The sequence below is a fragment of the Aquarana catesbeiana genome, linkage group LG07 (assembly GCF_042186555.1).
Source record: "Aquarana catesbeiana isolate 2022-GZ linkage group LG07, ASM4218655v1, whole genome shotgun sequence".
In the NCBI taxonomy this organism is placed as follows: Eukaryota; Metazoa; Chordata; class Amphibia; order Anura; family Ranidae; genus Aquarana; species Aquarana catesbeiana.
This window is the reverse complement of record NC_133330.1, coordinates 175,448,141-175,461,710: the sequence shown is the minus strand read 5'-3', so window position 1 is coordinate 175,461,710 and position 13,570 is coordinate 175,448,141.

Here is a 13,570-nt window from a genome sequence, read left to right as displayed (position 1 = left end):
CAAGATACTATCCACATACTTCTATGTTACAGACCACCAGGACCAAAGACAAACCTCCTGACACCCTTCACAGAATTCATGTCAACTCACACCCTGAAGACCAAAAACTTTTTGGCACTTGGAGATTTCAACTTCTGGGCAAACTCCACCCAAGACCCTATCGCCACCGCCTGCATCAACCAATTGAAAGAATTAGGTCTGCAGCAACTGATAAATGCTCCCACACATGGTTCAGGACACATTCTAGACCTCATCTTCAAACAAAATATGGACGTCAACATATTCGATAATCTACCGCTACCATGGACAGACCACCACGCTATCAAATTTAATATCGCTACCAACACCACCCTCCAAAAACGGAAACAGGCAATTACAACACACTGGACAAGATCTCAGAGGAAACTACACTCCGAACTCTTCAAAACCACATTATCTAATAAAATAGCAATGTTAAACTTAAACCACTCAACGGAACAAACACTCAACTCCTTAAACAAGGCATTACTACAAACTGCGGACTCAGTGGCTCCAAAACGTAGAACACACATCCACAAAACAACCTCTGGATGGTTTAATGGCACTCTTACTTTATTAAAGCAGGAACGCAGACAAGCTGAAAGAGCCTGGAGAAGAAAACCCACAAAGGAAACCACACAAACTACAAAGCACTCACGGAGAAATATCACAAAGCAATCTTCAAAGCAAAAAAGGAACATTTCTCAAACACCATCTCATCAGCCTTAAACCGCCCTCGGGAACTCTTCAAAATAGTCACCAAGACAATGAACCCTACCTGTTTAGAGCCCCCAGGAAACAAAACCCAAGAATTCTGCAATGAATTATCAGATTTTTTTATCGATAAAATCAACAACATCCTGAAAACAATCCAACAGGAAAAAACAACCAATCTTATTCAACTAAAGCAAAAAGAAAAAATCAATACGATCATCACACAAGCACCGAAATTTTCACTGATTCCAATCACCACTGACACCACCAAAAACATCATCAGAAGCCTCAGAGACAGCACATCACCAAACGACATCATTCCCACAAAACTCCTGAAAGAATGTTCCGACATCTTGGCTCCCACTATAACACACCTCATCAACCAGTCGTTCAAAGAAAGGACTGTTCCAACCGCCCTCAAACATAGCATCGTCAAACCCCTCCTAAAGAAACCCAACCTCGACCCTAAGGACCCTAACTATCGCAGACTGATAACAAGCCTCAACACCATCTCCAAGATTATGGAGAAAGCAGTAGTACAACAGCTTCAACACCACCTGGACACGCACAAACTTCTAGACACTCTGCAATCAGGCTTCCACCCAGGCCATGGCACAGAAACGGCACTCGACGCCCTCGAAGCAGCTGATGATGGAGAATCATGTCCCCTGGTACTGTTAGACCTCAGTGCAGCATTCGATACAGTGGACCACAATACTCTACTCATCCGCCTCACAGAAGTAGCAGGAGTCACTGATCCAGATCTACAATGGTTCGCATCCTTCTTAGGAAATCACTCTCAGACAGTGAAACTAGGAGCTTTCACCTCTGAAACCCGGGCAATCTCTTGCGGAGTCCCTCAAGGTTCACCATTGTCACCAGTACTCTTCAACATCTACATCCGCCCACTCCTTAAAATCATCAGAAAATCGGACCTCTGCTTCCACTCATACGCTGATGATACCCAACTCTATCTTCGCATCCCTGGAGAAAAAGGCCATCATCAGCAACTAGAAAAATGCCTCACTTTGATAGACGACTGGATGACCACTAGCTCTCTTAAACTCAACGGATCAAAAACAGAGCTTCTTCTCCTACACGCAAATCAAAATTCCAAAACTAAGACCCCATGGACACCACCCACCATCTTCGGACAGACCATCTCTCCAAGCACCAAAGCCAAGAGTCTCTGAGTCATTTTGGACTCAGAAATGTCAATGGATGCACAAATAGGATCAGTAGTCAGCCAATCTCACCATCTCCTCCGCCTGCTACGTAGATTCATCCCCTTCGTCCCAGAAGAGGACAAAGCAGCAGTAGTTGGAACAATCATCAATTCCAGACTTGACTACGCAAACTCCCTCTACATAGGACTACCCCAATATCAGCTTGCGCGCTTGCAACTCATCCAAAACACGGCGGCAAGACTGTTAACAGGAAAAAAACCCTGGGAATCCATCTCCCCTTCCCTGAGGAGCCTACATTGGCTATCCGTAAAGAACCAAATCAAATTTAAGACCCTCTGCCTCAGCCACAAATGTATACAAGGAAACGCTCCTCAATACCTATGCGAGAAAATAAAGCACTATAAACCCAATCGCAGTCTTCGATCTTCAAACCAAAACCTCCTCTTTATTCCAAAAACCCTCTACAAAACAAAAGGAGAAAGAAGATTCGCAATCCAAGGACCACGGCTATGGAACGCTCTACCTACCCACATCTGCATGGAAGAAAACCATCAGGCCTTTAGGAAGAAAGTCAAGACATACCTCTTCTAAGAAGCTGGACAACACAGGAGAGATCAAGCGCCTCGAGGCGATTCAGTACGCATGTTGCAGCGCTATACAAATCATTCATTCATTCATTCATTCATAATGTCCGTGTGTGAAATATAGGCTCATTCAGGTGCCACTAAAACACTGTAGGTACTCCAAATCTTCATAGATATTTCTACAGGACTATTAGAAACCTTTTGGCATATAGGGTGACATCTTCTCCAGAGATAATCTCAAGCAGATAGAAGTAAAAATGCCCTTACCAGAGGAGATGGACTCACAGGCCTAAAGAGCTTGTACCGTTAAACGGTAGGATGTATCTGGTTCCAATCACGCTGGTAGGCTTGGCTTGGGGAAGCGAAAGGCCTCAAAGGATTATGTATCCCCGGAGAAGCTGGGTTGAACCTGGACGTCCTAATGGACCAACCTCGATCATCCGCTGGGTTCCACTCAATCCTCGATAGTCCCCATGATATGGCAAATAAAAGAAGAAGCTTCCACATAGTGTAAATCCGTTGAAAAAACAGGAATTTATTGGTATAAAAATGATAAAAAGTTATATCCAACAAATGATAAAATCTAGGGCGGTAAAAATTGGGTTCACTTGAACCTAGCAACGGAGTGGGTGATGGCTATGGTAAAAAACAGAACTGACGCCTTTCGCCCTCTAAGACTTCTGCTGGGGTGTAAATTTACCTGCCATCTACTGCGCTTTATATAGAAATCAATAAAAATTATGACAAACACATGATCGGACCAGTGTACGCCGTGACTTCCGGGTTTGTCAGCATCACTGGTGATTCTGCGGACATGTGATAGATGTAAGGCCAATCATGTGTATGCATGGTTGGTAAGAAGCCAAGCCTCTCTGTCAACCTCCAATCAATGCTCACGAGTATTCCTCTGCAGAGATGGTCACATGATCGTCACGTGACCTGACGTGAACGGAATGACGTGTAGACCACTCGGAGACTGTATATCATAGGAGGCAGGAAGAGGAGACGGCCTGTAATAAAGTTTGGAACGCAAACATGTTCCAAAACTTCATGTGATCGGAGATGGTTATGGGATGGGTAGGATTACAACCCAGGCTAAGTGTCGATAGACACAACGGCAATACTCTGAGTGCCCTAAATAACCGAAAGTCAAGTCACACACGGTTATAAGCAAATGGTAACGTCACATACGTATGACACGCATACATAGGCAAACAATATATATCAACACATACAATGTGCAGACATATCATGAAATTAAAATTAAAAATGATTGTATGAAATCCAGAAAGAAGAACGTAAATGTAATAAATTGCAACAAATGTCAGCTTAAAAATAAAATGGAATATACATAATATGGCAATATCCATAACATGAAAAAACTTTTATGGTAAGTAAATGGAGATGCTTGTATCAAATCCCCATAAAAATAAAATACAATGGACCATAAAAATAAACTGAAAAATGTAAGTAAGAAATAAAAATATATAAATAGAACAGAAGAAGACCAGAACGAGGAATGATGTTCTTGGATACAAGCAGAGCCAAATAGCCTTCATGATGCTCAAAGTGGCAGCATGATATCTAATCCTAATATGATATACCAGGAATATGGGAGCAATGAATATATCAAAAAGAGATCTCCTAGTGTATATTATATGGCATATAAATACATTCTAACACTAATATAATGATGTAATAAGCAGGGGGGGGCAAGAAAATGTAAATGAGTGGGTACAAAGGTATGAGAGATCTCCTAGTGTATATTATATGGCATATAGATAATAGAACTAATCTCATGAAATAGTAAGCAGGGGAGATCCAAGAAATATAAATGGGTGGGTACAAAGGTATGAGTATGTCAGTAATGAACACTCTTGAAGTGGAGAGACCACCACTGCCTAGGATTGATTGATGAAGGCACTGATATCCCAATCGATGTTGAGTCCATGTGGTGTATAGCATTTAATTTGGTGTATCCAAAAAGTTTCCAACTTGGAGACCCCCCCTTACATTAGACTCCCCTCTCCAATGGGGCACAAACTTATCAATAACTTGGAATCTCGTCCCTGATGGATTTTGGTTATGACAATGTAGGTAGTGTTTGGGTACACTATGATTTGTGCGTTCCTTTTTTATGGCTGTGATGTGTTCATTAACTCGTGTAGCAAAATTACATATTGTACGGCCTATATATTGCTTTCCACAAAGACAAGTGATAAGGTACACAATATATTTGGTCGTACATGTGGCAAATTGTTTCATCTTATATTCTCTTCCAGTAGTGGATGATGTAAAGGTTTCAATTTTTCGCGCTTTACATACGTTGTGTTTACACACTGTACACTTCTGACAAGGGAAGAAACCCTTCATATTGTGAAAAAAAGATGGAATTATTGGGGGGTCTGTAACATTTGGTGCAATCTGACCCTTCACTGATAGTGCACCCTTGTAAATCACTCCAGCTCGTTCAGGAAGTAAGGGGCCTAGTATCGAATTGTTCTTTAACACTTTCTAATGTCTGGAAATGATATCCTTGATTTGTTTATGTTGGATTGAGTAGTTGGTAAGGAAAGACCATTTATGTCCGTTATCTGGAGGTCTTTTCGGTTGTTCGTTTAACAGTGCTGATCGGTCGACTAAGGCATCCCTCTGGATTTCTTCATCAATCTGACGTCTGTCGTATCCCTTATCACAGAACCTTGACTTAAGAGTCTTGGCTTGTGAGTAATAATCCGAGAGGAGGGAACAGTTACGTCTGATCCTCATCAGCTGGCTTCGAGGTACTGATTTAAGCCATGCTGTGTGGTGGCAGCTGTCAATCGGAATATATCCGTTGTGATCAGTAGCCTTGAAGAAGGTTTTAGTCTCTAAATGACCGTTAACAGCTGTAATCTCCAGATCTAGGAAATGAATCGTAGAAGTGCTGGCTTCATACGATAAATGGATACCAACCTCATTATCATTTAGATATAACATGAATCATTCTAAAGATTCCATGTTACCCTTCCATAGGAGGAGGATGTCGTCAATATACCTGTCCCACAGAGCCAGCTGCGCTGGATCCAGGGCCTGGACGACATCCTCCTCCCATTTAGCCATAAAAATGTTAGCCAAACTGAGGGCAAATTCAGCCCCCTATGGCTACACCCTTCGTTTGTAAATAATATTGATTGTTGTACCAAAAGTAATTAGACTTGGTAGCGAACTGTAGAAGGTCCATGATGAATCTCTTCTGGGTTCCCGGAATAGTTTTATCCCTTGACAAAAACTCTACTGCTCCCAAGCCCAATTCATGAGGTATACAAGTGTATAGGGATGTGACGTCAGCAGTGACTAGTATAAGATCTTTGCTGTAAGTAACATGTTGTAATTTGGCAATGGTGTCCCTGGTGTCTTTCAAAAAAGATGGTATCGATTTGACTATAGGTTGAAGGTAATAGTCAATGTATTTCCCTATGCATGAGGTCACAGAGTTAATCCCGCTAATAATGGGACGACCGGGGGGTTTAATCACAATCTTGTGTACCTTAGGTAGGTAATAAATTATAGGCATCCGTGGGACCACTGGAACCAGGTAACTCTTTTCTTTTTTGTCTAGGATACCTAGCTGGGAACCAGTATCAACTAGATCCGCCAGTATTTTTTTGTAATCTGAAGTGGGGTTCTTCGCAAGGCGTAAATACGTATCAGAATCGCTGAGAATCCTAGTCATTTCAGCATGATAGTCACTTTTGTCCAGAATGACAATCCCGCCCCCCTTATCTGCTGGACGAATGATAAGGTCTTTGCGTTCGCAAAGAGACTTAAGTCCAATTTTGATATTGGGATCGCTATAAGTTTTTTTCTTTGGCAATCTTTCTAGATCAGTAAGCACCAAATCCCAGAAAACCTTGATCGAGGCGGCTATAGGAGCTGGAGGATTAAATAATGATGGGTTGGCTAACCCAGAGTGTACAGTGTGTGAAGTAATGCGCAGGTTTGAAGGCCTACTGGGATTGGATGCGATATACCTTTGTACATTCAATTTGCGCACATATTTGTGTACATCTATGAATGTGGAAAATGTATTTAATTTCTTTGGAGGGACAAACAGCGAAGATCTTATACTAGTCACAGCTGACGTCACATCCCTATACACTTGTATACCTCATGAATTGAGCTTGGGAGCAGTAGAGTTGTTTTTGTCAAGGGATAAAACTATTCCGGGAACCCAGAAGAGATTCATCATGGACCTTCTACAACTTAAGTCCTTTATCTAAAACAATATGTTCAGCTTGGGTAAATTTTGCTTTGCTCAGATTGAAAATCCCATTGTCGCTTATACTCGTTTTCTTTTGCCTGGAGTGCCGCCCCCTTCTGGTGCTGCATTTAGTTCTGGGTTTTGTTTGGAATTTTCTAATTCCCTGTGAAAACCCCCCGAGTAAGACGGCCTCTGCAAATTTTGATTGTAGTTAAAAGGCGATCAACTGCATAATCACCATCTCTGTTTCTGTAGGAATACTGGAAATTCTGATAGTCCCTGGATCTGTCTTCCCTTAATGGTGAAAATCTGTTCTGAGTATGCACTGGGGTCCTTTGGGGGTAGGGTTGATGATAGTAATAATCACTTTGGCTCGGATTCCTTCTTCGGGGTGAGAAATTATATACTGTTCATAATGTATTAAACGATCTCTATTTCCCTTTCCTTTACCCCTAGTGTTTCTCCCTCTATTTCCATAGGTAGGGGGAGGTCCTTTATGATAAGGTGTGGGTATATGGGGGGGGATTGTTAGAACGCATATTGTGTTCAACTCTGTTGGGTGGAGGTGGAGCAGCAGGTACCTGTGATGATCTAATATCAGAGGGACCCGAAGTCTCCATGGAAGGATGTTCAATTTCAGACTCAAAATTTCCCTGGTCTTTATTTTGCCAGCTAAAAACACTTCCATTTTTATAATCGCTAATGTCTCTGTTGTATTTCTTCTGTTTCTTAATTCTTTGTCCTCGCTCTTCTTTCTCTAAATGATTCTTAAGGTTTGTAGAAAGAGTAATATATTCTGTAGTGGATTTGTGTGGAAGGAGTTTATCTCTAATTTCCTTGATTTCTTTATCAATAATGGTCCTTCTAGTTCTTTTTCGATCAATGAGGAAACTCAGCAGGGAAATCCCTGCTTCGTTGAAATAGTGGAACCATGACTCGACATCTAAGTCTCCCTGTTGTGGGTGGATGGTCCACCTTAAACCTCTTGGGACCATGCGTTCCTTGGAGTATTGGTCCAAGAAGGCAATGTCCCATTCGAGGTGAAGCTCCGACACCATCAGGTTTTTGAGCCTCAGAAATAGACCTCCCACTTCTGAATCAGTATTAAGGGCTGTGAACACTCCCTCGGTGTTAAAAGTATGATTGGTGCGATATTCAAACACATCCATGCTCTTATAATAGGAGTATAAGAGTAAAAAATAAAAAATATATATGTGTGAGGAGGCTGCAGCAATAATGTCAAAAGTGCAAAATACAAATAAATGTGGGAAATGCTGCGCCAAACTCAAAAGGAAAAAGGGCAGCCAACACAACAATCAGACTAATTGTAAATGTGAGTGAAACAGCGTGTGGCGCTCATAAGGTGTGCTGGAAAAGAATACTAATGATTATAAAATCACTGTAAGTGACAATAACCCATAAAATGAACTAAAACATAGGAGATAATATATAGATTTCTATATAAAGCACTGTAGATGGCAGGTAAATTTACACCCCAGCAGAAGTCTTAGAGGACGTAACGTGTCGGGTCCGTTTTTTACCATATCCATCACCCACTGCGCTGCTAGGTTCAAGTGAACCCAATTTTTACCGCCCTAGATTTTATCATTTGTTGGATATAACTTTTTATCATTTTTATACCAATAAATTCCTGTTTTTTCAACGGATTTACACTATGTGGAAGCTTCTTCTTTTATTTGCCATATCATGGGGACTATCGAGGATTGAGTGGAACCCAGCGGATGATCAAGGTTGGTCCATTAGGACGTCCAGGTCCAACCCAGCTTCTCCGGGGATACATCATCCTTTGAGGCCTTTCGCTTCCCCAAGCCAAGCCTACCAGCGTGATTGGAACCAGATACATCCTACCGTTTAACGGTACAAGCTCTTTAGACTCACCGCCGACGGCCTGTGAGTCCATCTCCTCTGGTAAGGGCATTTTTACTTCTATCTGCCTGAGATTATGTCTGGAGAAGATGTCACCCTATTTGCCGAAATGTTTCTAATAGTCCTGTAGAAATATCTATGAAGATTTGGAGTACCTACAGTGTTTTAGTGGCACCTGAATGAGCCTATATTTCACACGGACATTATAGTCATTATGTCACATTTCTATGTTGTGTATTTCACACTTCAATAGATTGGTTTGATGGACCCACAATATAGTTGAGTTGATCTCAACTACATCCATATTAGTTTGATGTATATGGTGTTATTTACTTTCACTCTATGTGGTGTTTTTAGGCTATTCAATATATATATATATATATATATATATATTTTATATATATATATATATTTTATATATTTTATATATATATATATATATATATATATATATATATATATATATATATATATATATATATATATATATATATTCTTTCTAATTTTATTTTTATGTGGTTTTGAGATCACATTTACCTTGATAAATATACTTGAGTGTAAATTTATTACTAGAGGTTACACGTGGTCCAGTTTTCATTATTCTTTCACCAGTATAATATTATTTGTGACTCCCCAATCCCTTTTGGGGCTTATACCCCCCTTTTTCTCCTATTTTTTAGTTCATTTTATGGGTTATTGTCACTTACAGTGATTTTATAATCATTAGTATTGTTTTCCAGCACACCTTATGAGCGCCACACTTTGCCGTTTCACTATATTAGTGACGCTGGTGACAGGGGGTGAAAGGGTTAACTGGGGGTGATTAAGGGGTTAAACATTTATTAGTGGGGTTTAGGGGGTACCCTAGACCTAACTGGGCCTACTATTAACTGCCCTAATGCTGATTAGTGTCACAAATGACACCAGTACAGTGATCAGTGAAAAATCTGAAAACTGCACATGGTGACACAGTGACAGGGAGTTAAGGGGTTAACTGGGGGGGGCAAACAGGGGGTGATCAGGGGGTGAAAAGTCTGCCTATGTGTACTGTGTCAGTTTAGTGCTGGTGCAACTCACTGTTAGATGTCCTCTCTCCTCTCTCTGGAACAAAAAAGAATTTCAGGAGGAAAGGTGACATTGCTTCCTCTGCTTGTGTTTACACTTACAGGCAGAGGACAGTCTCTCATTCACCAGAACTGATCACCAGGTCCAGGCCAGAAATCATTGGCCAGGAGATTGATCAATTCTGAAGCAAAGCTAATCGCTGTGGGTGCGCCCGGCGCAGGAGAGACGACTTGCCACAGCATAACTGCGGTGGGCAGTCGGGAACTAGTTAAAAACGTGACCTGAGGTGGGTGGTAGGTAAGAGGGTAGATGATGCAGGGTGTGTGCTATTGAGGTCAGCTGGTCAACTCCTTCCTGTGCCATGACTAGGGATGGGCTATCTGTTCGAGTCGAACTCATGTTGGCTGTTCGCCCAAACAGCGAACATTTTGGGGTGTTCGCAGCAAATTCGAAAAGCCATGGAACACCCTTTAAAACACCCTTTAAAAGTCTATGGGAGAAATCTAAAGTGCTAATTTTAAAGGTCAATATGCAAGTAATAGCAAAGAGGGAAGACACATTAAGGAGTCAATGCTGCTCACCCCAATATGGACAAGAAAAATGGGAAAAGGTCCCCCGAGCGGGGTTTTTAGGCAGCTAACCATAGATATGAACAAGGCATTAAATAAAATATTAAAGTGCTTTATTGAAGGGTAATAAATGAATGTAACAACATATAAATATAAATTGGGAGCTCCAATGGGAAAATACCCGTACCAAATACATATAATAGCAAACATAGGTTATACACAGCATATGATAAGGCTATTGCATAACAATCCTGACGCGTTTCGACCCATGAATTTTGGGGTCTCTTCAGAGGATGAGTTTGCTACAGAAAAAAGAAAAATTTATAACAGTATGTCCAGCTTATTTAAAAGAATTACAGCATAGGCAAGTTTGTTTAGCAACACTTTGCACATAATTACCACGGAGTTTGGATGTACCCCTCGATCAGAGCCTCCCCACACAGCAGCCAGACCATCCAGTGTGCCCGCACGTAGCAGCACCCCAGGAAGAAGGGGGAACAGGAATCCACTTGATATGGCTTGCAAGGAGTCACACGTATAATTGCCCCCCCACCAACACACCACTGGGGGATGGGGCCGGAACCTACGAAAATTGTCAGAGCGTTAGCTCCTGAATATACCCATATAGGTTAGTAGTTAGATTTAACTGTTGGGCGGTCAGAAAGTGTTGTAATAATCTATTACAGCTTGAATTGATCATGTGAAGGATAATAAAATGAGTAAAGTGACTATATTGGTATAACTAATATAGAATATGTCAGGGATGACCTTGTCCTTAAATGCTGACAATGGCAGTGATAGGAAGAGAAGTGAAGGATGTGCACAGTGAATAATGACATGTAAAATATGTGTGAAAACAGGAATGTGCATGAAAATGATGCGAGTGAGTGTTTAAAACAGAAAAAAAAAAAAAACAAAAAAAAAAAAAAACAAATGAGTGTATGTGTAATGTGTGAATTTGAGATAAAAGTGCATGATATTGCCAAGTATCTAAGTCTATGTGAAAAAAAAAGAATGTGCATGAAAATGATGCAAGTGAGTGTTTGAACAGCAGGGAAACAAAAAATAAATAAATAAATGAATAAAATAAAAAAAAATAAAAACCAACACAAAACAAAAAAGAGTGTATGTGTGATGTGTGAATTTGAGGAAAAAGTGCATGATATTGCCAAGTATCTAAGTCTACGGCATCCAGAGCTGGTGTGCACATAAATCAAAATTAAATATAAGTAAAATATTATTCTATGGGGTCTGACAAAGCATTGATAATCAGATGTATCATAAGTTTTTACTCACTCCTACCGTTGAGGAAAAGAGTCTGGCCGTCCAAGGAGGAAGTGGAGGGATCACACCCAAATCCACCCTCATTAAATAGTGTCCTTAATTAGTACTGAAATTAACAACAGGTATCGTTTCTTCCGCCCCTTAACCCCGGAGTGTAGAGGGAGACTGTGGCCGCCATTGGCAGGTCTCGTGTGGCTCCCTCGGCATCCATCAAGGCGAAGCCCCGACATCTGTCGTCACCTTCGCCGTAAAATACGTGACATCATGAGGCCGCACGCACATGCGACCCGCACATGCGCGCACACCGCACGCAATGTCCGAAGGTGATGAGGGATGCCGCCGGCAGGGTAATCACGCCCGTGGGCGGCCGACCCGGGAGTCTGGCCATCCAAGGGGAGAGACAAGGGGAGCGCAGGTGACTGAGCTCCCCACCCTGCCGGGAAGACACATCAGGGAACATGATCCCCGACCCAGGGAGCATGCGACAGTGCAGGCATCACAGGGGCCCCGATGGTGCAAGCTGCAAGCGGGGAGGCGCCGATCGAGAGGCACACAAACGAGCTCACATATGCGATTTGTGAAAAACAACAAATAACAAAAGTTTTCTACATAATTACTTATTGATAATACAAGGTAAACATTAGAAACTGCGCACTGACAATTCTAACAATATTCCCAAAAGTATGTAAGAACCACAACAACCCAGAAATGGCAACATAATTTCAACGTTTAAATAGATTTGTTTGAAAGGACATAACTCTCAAATACACAAAAATATCTCCCAGATACACAAAATAGTAAATGTATAACAACCCAGATAAGGAAATTTGCATCGGATCCAGTGGATCCCTCATTGCTCACGGTTGCGATGCGATTTTACTCTATTCGCAACCACGAACAAGGCTATGGATTATAGACTCGATTAAGTATAATAATACAGACTCACAATACAAGAGCGTAACTGATTTAGTGAGCTCAAGGGAAGAAATATAATTCCAATTAAGTCCTCTTATTAAGAGTCTACTTAAAATCCTAATGTGCGATTTAACATGCGATTTAACACATTTTTGGAAAATATATGGATATAATCTAATGTGGTATCTAGGATTAACACAGAGGGATATACACAGGAGAACAGACAGTGCACAGCTCATGTCTAACTCCCATGTGTCAAATGGGGGAAGGGGTGTTTAACCACCCAAATTTGTATAGCAAAGAGGGAAGACACATTAAGGAGTCAATGCTGCTCACCCCAATATGGACAAGAAAAATGGGAAAAGGTCCCCCGAGCGGGGTTTTTAGGCAGCTAACCATAGATATGAACAAGGCATTAAATAAAATATTAACGTGCTTTATTGAAGGGTAATAAATGAATGTAACAACATATAAATATAAATTGGGAGCTCCAGTGGGAAAATACCCGTACCAAATACATATAATAGCAAACATAGGTTATACACAGCATATGATAAGGCTATTGCATAACAATCCTGACGCGTTTCGACCCATGAATTTTGGGGTCTCTTCAGAGGATGAGTTTGCTACAGAAAAAAGAAAAATTTATAACAGTATGTCCAGCTTATTTAAAAGAATTACAACACTTTGCACATAATTACCACTGAGTTTGGATGTACCCCTCGATCAGAGCCTCCCCACACAGCAGCCAGACCATCCAGTGTGCCCGCACGTAGCAGCACCCCAGGAAGAAGGGGGAACAGGAATCCACTTGATATGGCTTGCAAGGAGTCACACGTATAATTGCCCCCCCACCAACACACCACTGGGGGGTGGGGCCGGAACCTACGAAAATTGTCAGAACGTTAGCTCCTGAATATACCCATATAGGTTAGTAGTTAGATTTAACTGTTGGGCGGTCAGAAAGTGTTGTAATAATCTATTACAGCTTGAATTGATCATGTGAAGGATAATAAAATGAGTAAAGTGACTATATTGGTATAACTAATATAGAATATGTCAGGGATGACCTTGTCCTTAAATGCTGACAATGGCAGTGATAGG